This window comes from Octodon degus, unplaced genomic scaffold (genome assembly GCF_000260255.1).
Source record: "Octodon degus isolate 3935 unplaced genomic scaffold, OctDeg1.0 scaffold00170, whole genome shotgun sequence".
NCBI classification, from domain to species: domain Eukaryota; kingdom Metazoa; phylum Chordata; class Mammalia; order Rodentia; family Octodontidae; genus Octodon; species Octodon degus.
This window is the reverse complement of record NW_004524746.1, coordinates 2,588,708-2,595,433: the sequence shown is the minus strand read 5'-3', so window position 1 is coordinate 2,595,433 and position 6,726 is coordinate 2,588,708.

The following is a 6,726-nucleotide window of genomic DNA, read 5'->3' as shown; positions in this document are numbered from 1 at the left end:
ATATATATATATATTTGGTTGTTACAGGGTCTCACTATGCAGCTTTGACTCCTAGTGATCCTCCTTTTCTCAGCCTCCCCAGCGCTTGGATTACAAGTGTGCTCCATTACACCTGGACTCTGTGGCTGGCTCAGTGCTCCCGTGGGAGAGCCTGGTGCAGCATGTGGTGCTGGGGATTGAACAGCCATCCCTGTGCTTATCTAAGTGGGCCTTTTAGTCCATTGTGTTATCTCACCAGCCCCTGGATTTGTTTTAAAGTTGAAGAAACTGAAGTACAGAGGAGTAGCATAACTTTCCCAAAGTCAGGAAGTGAGCGGTGGAGCTTGTAATGGGTCAACTCACATTTTAGACTATAAATGTAAATCTTGTGTTTTATGTTGTGTAAAAAATGTATACTCACTATTCTAAGTTGTTTAGTAACTAGTGGCTGTTTCTTGCTGTTTGCTAAGATAAAATTCCTACCTCACCAGTTCCTATAACCCTCACCAATTCCTGTTAACAAAGTTAGCTTACAGAGATGACTTCAAAAGGAAATTAAATGGGCTTTAACTTCTTGTAACCTCGGGCAATGCAAGGCTGCATGCAGGTACTCAGGTGCAAGATAACCAGAAACTAAAAGAAAGCCCCAGGAAATTTAGTTTGAATAGTGGTTACACTGACCTTGAAAGCATTGTTTTGTGTCAGACAATGAATTTGTTTACCAAACAGAATGTGGTTCCATGTTTTAAAAGCCCTCCTGCTTCCTGGGCTAGCTGCCTTTTGGTCCTCTCCTGCAGGAGAGCTGATGGAGGCCCTGAACTCGGTAATAAACGGCTTTCCAAATTCCAGTCTGGCTGATCTGGTTCCTAGTCTGAGTGACCCATAACAGAGTTGACAGTATGAATTCATCAGGCATGGTGGCACTCACCTATAATCCCAGCGCTTGGGACTCTGAGACAGGAGGCGTGCCATGAATTTGAGGCTGGACTGAGCTACATGGTGAGTTCAAGGCCAGCCTGAACTGCATAGTGAAACTCTGTCTCAAAAAGCAAACAAACAGGGAAAAAAGTTAGATATGTGCACTTTGAACTTGGAATTGATTTTCTGAACCTTGATATATACTGCCTCTTGAGCGAATTGATGTTTGAGAAGGCAGAACTCATCACGTGTATTTTATTGGAGTACATAAATCAGCTGCAAGTCAGGTAATTGAAAAACATTTCCACCAGCTTCGCATTCTCTTTAGGCCAGCGAGAAAATTAAGCCCTCATTATAATTATGCTTTTCACACTTGAAGTCTCTGAAGGGAATAGTGCTGTTTAACACAAAGAGCATTTACTTTGAAGTTGGACAGACCTGCCCAGCTCTGAAACTGTTGCAGGCAGCCTAAGTTAGATAGAAATATTGTAGGTAGTTAGACAGGGACAGGCCTTCGAAGGGGATGACGAAGACCAGATACCTTACTGGGGAGATGCTCCTGGTGTGAGTCAGACCTAAAGATCAAACAAATGCTGACCTCCCTAAAGTTGGCATCCAAGATTGCTCAATAGTCGGGAAGAATCATTGACTGAAGGCCACCAGATAAGGTCACCCGCTTGCTACGTGACTCGCTACCCCATTTGGTCCTAGGCCTAATAAATTTTACCTGAGCAATGGTGCTTGTAATCCCGTTGGTTGACCATAGTTTTATCCCACCCTGTATCTGCCTAAGCGGGACCCCTTTGTCTCTACCTTAGCCCCTCATGGTTTTGTCCTATAAAAATAACCTGAAGGAGACAGCTTCCTGGGCAACCCGCTCGGGACTCCCTTCTGTCCCTCTCCGACAGAGGCTTTCCTTTCCAATAAAGTTTTACCTTCAGCCTCCGTTTGTTCCTAAAATTCATTCTTCGGTTTTAGAGAACATGAACTCATTCAGGCCAGGTTGCAAATTTCATGTCCCTGTATCAAAACTACTTGTAGGGAATCTATGTGAGTGCCCCAGTCATGTCTCATTTTCTGTTAAATGATGGCAGCCATATTGACCTGTCATTTTTCCTCAGATACAATGAAATTGTATGTGTAGAGTGTCTTACTATATTCCATAACCATGATGGATATAAATCCATGATGGATAAAAATCCATCTCTTCCTCTTCCAAAAGTTATATTCCAGCAGTTGTGTTAGTCACCTTTTTGTCATTGCTGAGGTAAAATACCCTAAACCCAAAGTTAAAGGAGGAAAGGTTTATTTTGCTCACTGTTTGTAAAGGTTCAGTGCATAATCAGGTGGCTCCAAACCAGAATGGTACATGACAGAGGGGCAACATTTCATAGACGTGAAAAGGGGCAAAGGCAATAAGAGCAAAAGAGCCAAGCATTCCTTTCTGCCCCTTTTATTTTATCCTGACTGCTCAGATTATGGTGGTGCCAATCCTATCAGTGGACTGAGATAGCAAGCACTCATTCTTAAGCCCAGCATATTCATCCCAGCACTGCATTACAAATAAATCACAAACTCTAGATTCAGCTACCAGAGCTGGTCAGATAGCTCAGTGGACTAAAGGGCCTGCTTAGGCAGAGTGCAGGAGCTGGGGTTTGATCCCCACCATGCTGTGCTGGTCCCACTCCAGGGTGTGCTGAGATGGAGACTGAGACTGGGAGTGGTGGCACCGGCCTGTATTCCCAGTGCTTGGAAGGCTGAAAACAGAAGAATCATGGCGTCCAATCTACATAGTGAGACCCTGTAGACCCTGTACTAAATATATATTTTTAAAAAGGGAGAGAATTAGATTCAGCTACCTCCCAAAAACCCCCTCCATGACCACAAGAGGTTTTGGGGGGCATCCAGACACAAGCCATAACATTCTGCCCCTGGAACCCCAAAGTCTCACACACATTCCTAGAGTTGCCAAAGTCCTAATAATTCTGGCAATGCTGAAAAAGTCCAAGTCCCAAGTCTCCTCCAAGATGGAAGCAAACCCTCAGCTGTGAGCCCCTGTACAAATGAAAAGAAGGTTAAGCACTTCTCATGTTCAGTGGCACAAGATAAGCAATTCCATTTCAAAAGTTAAAAATCAAAATACAAAAGAATGGGACCAAAGCAAATTCAAAATCCTGCCAGACAAACATTAAGTCCTGTAGTTCCATGTGCAGTATCCAAGGCAATCAGTGACAAAATGTGAACTCCACAAGTCTTGGGTGGCTCTGCCAAGTCCCATGGCACTTCTAGTGGTTGTAGCTTGGACCTACTCTGCTCCCTCCTCACAGGAGAATCCATTCCTGGATTCTTCAGATTTCTGGGGTCTCTATTTACCTTTAGTTTTGTTCTCATAGCTTCACACATTGCCCTCAATGGAGCACACTGTCTGGCCTCCCAGACCTTCTGAAATCAGGGTGAAAGCCTTCTTTACCTTACAACTCATGCATTCTGCATGCACCTAAAACCAGAACCACATGGATGATGCCAAGGTTTGCAGCCAGCAGGAGTGGTAGCCAGGCTTGTCTCTCTCTTGGCTGTAGGGTTTGCACCCCTGGATCACTGAACACTCTGAATCCTATTCCAAGGAAAAACTTCAGTAGACCACTGCCATTCTGGAACATGGTACTCTGGGACTTTTCTTAAAGAAAAGTCTTTCATTTTGCAATTTTGAGGCTACAAAGGGTGGAGACGTGCTGTTTCCTGTATTGCCCTCAGGCCCTTTGTGCTATGTTCCTGCTCCTGGCCAACTTGCACTCTGCTGGGCTCTCTGCTCTTGATTCTCAATATAGATCTGGCTAAAAGTTCCCAGCAGTGCCTTGCCACTGCCTCCATATTTGAGTGCCTTGAAATTTCTTCTACAAGGTTAGTCTGCCACGCCCAATCTCAGCCTCAGGCAAGGTCTCTGGACATGAGCAAACTTCAGACTGACTTTTTGCCCAGCTGTAACATGCATATTTCTGGAGTCCCGCAGCCAACACAGTCCTTCCCAGCAGAGGCCTCCTGAACCTGCTCATTGCTAGCAGCATTTCCATCAGCCTTCTGGTCTGAGCTCTGGCAGGATCTCCCTGTATTACACAGAGCAGCCTCAAGTCTTCCAGCTCTACTCTTCCGGCCAGTGTCTCTGAACCTTTCCAATCTCTTCCCACAAGCCATTCCCAAAGGCTTTTGAACCACATGGTCAGGTACAGTCACAGTAACCACCCTGCTCCCTGGCACCAAATTCTGTCACTGCTGAGACACAAAACCTGACACCCAAAATTAAGGGAGGAAATACTCATTTAATTCACAGTTTGCGGAGGTTTCAGCCCAAAATCAGGTGGTTCCAAGACAGCGTGGCATGGCCAAGGGGAAACAGCAACAGTTCATGACAGCAGAAATTACCAAGACCCACATGAGAGCAACAAGGAGCAAACAAGCCTCTTTCCATGCCCTTCATCTTATCCAGACTGCTGAGTTTAGGGCAGTGCCAATCCAATTGATACAGAGAACCTCCAAATGACACAGGGAGAAAAACTGATCTCCCAAACTAAAAGGTAACTGGGATGAGTTCGTGTTCTCTAAAACTGAAGAATGAATGTTAGGAACAAATGGAGGTTATGAGCAGAATGTATTTATTGAGGGAAAGACAGCTCCTGTCGAGAGAGGGACAGAAGGCGGGGCCTGAGTGGGTTGTGCCTAGGAAACTCTCTCTTCCATGGACTTTTATAGAGGAAAACCATGTGGTGAGGTGGGTCTAAGGTGGTGGAGAACATGGAAATTCACTTAGGTGGGCATGAAGTGGGACAAAATTATGGTCAACCAATGAGATTACAAGCACCATTGCTCAGGTAAAATTGATTAAATCCAGTACCAAATGGGGAAGCCAGTCATGTATCAAGCTGGATAGGGTCTCTTCCTTTTGGGGGTTGGACTAGTGACTCATTTGGGCTCTTTCAAGGTGATTGATATCTATTTAGAATATCAGTCCCTGACGCCCCATCCCTAGGGAAATATGTAGCTGTATTTCCTCTTTTGTCTTGGTCTTGAGGTCTGACTCATATGGGAGTGTCTGTCTCTTCCAAGTTGCAAAATCACCTTGTCTTCCACCTTGTCTCCTTGGGAGCCTGGCCCTGTCTGATTGCCTAGAATATTTCTCTCTAATTTAGCTGCCTACAACACAATCATCGCACTGAGCCAGCAATCACTCGTTCTTAATCCAAGCATTGCACTACAAATCAATCACAAACTGGAGTCAACTTCCTCCACAAAATCCCACCCCCATGACTACATGAAGCTTTGGGGGGACTTGCAGACATAAACCACAGAAGTTGTAAACATATGGATTGCTTCCCACAATTACATCTCTCCTTATTGCATAAGGAAGAAAACACACAGGACACTTTCACATACAAGCTAAAGTGAGTCTTCACCTAGGAGCCAAAAAAGCAAAGAAGGTAGATGAAAATCTCCTTGAGTTGCTCTTAGGGTGCCTTTATCTTGCTCCTTAAACACTTGAAGCTGTCACTATCTTCCTTATTTTAATCTCCTTTTCAATTATTATAATTTTAATTATCAGATTTTACTTACAACGGTATGGGCATTTCACTACTGCAGAAAACAGTTCATTAGCTATTACCTTCATGGCAACACTGAATAAAAGGATCAAAAAATAGCATTGAGACAATCAGACATGAGGGGAAAACAAGCTCTTATATTGTTTCTGGGGCTCAAGGAGCTGAAGTCTGAGGTACTTTCTAGGTTATTTCTATCCTGAGCAAGGGATGTGTCAAGACATGTGTAAATAGTGGCAAGGTTTTACATTTAGTAAAGGTAGGAAAAGAAACAGCTTCCATGAAGTGAGTTTGGATCAAATAAAAGTACAAAAATAAGTATGCTCTGTATCCTGAGAGGGCGTCACTATGAGAGAACACAGCTGAATGTCAACTGTCTTTTTGTGTCATTCACTCCTCAGGGCTGACATTACCTACTCCAATTCGCCCAAAAAGTCCATGTGCAGGGCTTTGGAAACTGTTTTGTGCATTTGTCTTGGGATTTTGTCATCCCTATTTCTCTCAGCAATCTGCCATGCCCTCCCAGGACCTTGTTAGCAACAAGTCATGCCTACTGCCCAGCCTGTCTTGCCACGCCCTAATCACTTGTCTCAACATGAACTATAAACATGTCTATGTTTCTGTATGTACCAGGCTCATGGTTGCACAAATATGAAAGAATGAAGTCACTAACCAAAAGAGGAAATAAGAAGAGAAAGAGCAAGTTCTGGAGCAATCCCGAATTGATTGTCACTTGGTCTTCTCAGTCCAGAGTCACTTACACATAAGCAGGTGCAGCAATTGCTTAATCAGCTAGTGAACCCCTATCTCTGGTGGTACCATGAAATTGAAAATAAATAATAACGTTTAGAACTAGACTCTTTAACGAAGTTCTTTGTTCATTTGGAAACAATATCTCAAGATACCGGGTAGACAAACGTGGCAGGATTCTAGAAGCAGGCTGAGGAGATGGCTCAGTGAAATAAGTGCTTCCCTAGCAAACACAAGGGCCTGAGTTCAATTCCCGGTTCTGAAAAAAAAAAAAAAGGATTCTAGAAGCTGTGCAGTGTCACCTCTCAGAATCTTCCATGTAGAAATTCTTGTAAGTTCCAGAAAGGTGAGGATGGCATAGAAGGATACAGATGCCACTGATACAGGGACTGTAACTGCCAACTTGAAAGATACCTGGGATGAGTTTGTGTTCTCAGACACTGAAGAATGCATTTTAGGAACAATGAAAGTCAAGAGCAGAATATGTTTA